The sequence below is a fragment of the Lipotes vexillifer genome, unplaced genomic scaffold (genome assembly GCF_000442215.2).
Source record: "Lipotes vexillifer unplaced genomic scaffold, Lipotes_vexillifer_v1.1 scaffold21, whole genome shotgun sequence".
NCBI lineage: Eukaryota > Metazoa > Chordata > Mammalia > Artiodactyla > Lipotidae > Lipotes > Lipotes vexillifer.
In genome coordinates this window covers 1,298,800-1,300,445 of record NW_006774065.1, presented here as the reverse complement: position 1 = coordinate 1,300,445, position 1,646 = coordinate 1,298,800, and the positions used below count along the sequence as shown (strand labels likewise).

The 1,646-nt window shown below is 59.0% G+C and overlaps 1 protein-coding gene across 1 annotated transcript in view; it reads left to right on the top strand.

Annotated features, from left to right (window-relative positions):
- The first annotated feature begins 1,510 nt into the window (after nucleotides 1-1,510).
- Nucleotides 1,511-1,646, top strand: part of ZNF664 (zinc finger protein 664) — a 33,642-nt gene continuing 33,506 nt past the window's right edge. Inside the window, exon 1 of the mRNA XM_007448655.1 lies at nucleotides 1,511-1,555. The gene's annotated coding sequence lies outside the window, so the exon portion shown is untranslated. The remainder of the gene's footprint in view (nucleotides 1,556-1,646) is intronic.

Below are 1,646 nucleotides of genomic sequence, written 5' to 3'. Positions count from 1 at the left end.
CGCTGTAGCAGACGGCAGCTCTGTCGCCGAGCCTGGAGCTCTGCTGCATATTTGCATTATGCTCAGTTTCATGAATCACAAGCAAATCGTTATCTAGGGTAAACTAAAGCCCATATCAAAGCTTTAGAAAGGGGCTGTAAAGATAGAGTACTTACGTAAAGGGTTATCAGGACAGGAGACAATGCAACTTATCTGGGAGGGTCTCTAACGTCCACGAGGTGGTAAAACGCATTTAAATAGGCGATGTGGATTCAGACGGCCTCCTCCCCACAGCATCCCAAACAAAGCAGGGCCAGGCCCTCGGGCGCTCCTGGTGCACCTGCAATGCGGATCCCTCACCCTACAATCCCACCCCGGGGCTGGCAGAAGCGGCCCCTGGGCTGTCCTCTCCTCCCCCTTCGGCTTGGCTTGGGTGCGCGGTGGGGACGGACTGCAGCCTCGACTGGAGCCCTGGCAAGGGCATCCCCCTCCCCGTAACGGGCTGGAAGACCCTGCAGGCAGCCGGCGCGGGGGTCCCTGCGCCTCACTTTTGCCCTCCTTTCCACCTCTTGGTTTTTCCCCCCGAGATGTGTCCGCAAGGGGACACCCTTCCCCAGCCCGTGGGCCGGGAGCACCCCTCCCTCTGCAGTGAGGGCTTTAAAAATTATCTAAATGAGTTTCTGCCGCGACAGATGCCTCCGCCCCCCCCCCCCCCCCCCCCTGCCGTATTAGTTTCCTATGGCTGTTCTAACAAATTACCACAAACTTAGGAGCTTAACACAACTCATATTTATTCTTTTACAGTTCTGGAGGCCAAAGGTCCAAAATCAGTTTCGCTAAGGTAAAGGCAAGGGGCTGGTTCCTTCTGGAGGCTCTAGGAAAGAATCCGTCTCCTCACCTTTTCCAGTCTCTAGACTGGAAAAGGAGAGGAAATAAAAATTCCCCGCTTTCCTTGGCTCATGGCAGAGGAGCATCTTCAACTCTCTGCTTCTGTCACATCACTGGCTCTGTCTGTCTGTAGTCAGACTCCCTGTGTCTGCTTCTTGTAAGAACCCATGCGAATATATCGGGTCCACCCAGCTGATCCAGGATAAGCCCCCCATCTCAAGATCCTTAACTTCACCACATCTGCAAAGGTCCTTCTGCCCTGTTAGGTAATGTTCATAGGCTCTAAGGATTAGGACCCAGACATCTTTGGGGGGGAGGCATCATTCACCCAACCATATCTTCCATTCTGAAACGCCATCCCCTCCAACTCTGCATACCCACCAATGCCCACGCCCAGTGGGTCCTCACCAGCCTGGGATTGGGGGGAGGGCACGCGCGGGCGGCCACCGGGGGCGGGGGCAGGGGAGGGGGGAAGGGGTGAGGGCCGGGCGGCGCGCATGCGTGCGGCCCCCGCTCCCCTGGGGCTCGCTGGCCTCGTGCGTGCGCACGCGCGCTGTCCCCCGGAGGCGTCTGGGTGTGCGGAGCGCGCGCGCGCGGCTTGGAGGCGCACCTGTGAGGTGTCCCTTGAGGAGAGGGAGGGTGGGTGCGCGGAGTCCGCGGCCTGGGGCGCTTCAACCCCTCACTTGGAGTGAGTTGTGGGGCGGCCGAGCTGCAGTCTCTTTATTTCTTCTCTGAGTCAAGGCGGGGGTGGGGGTCGGGGGCCGGGGAGTGGGCTCGGG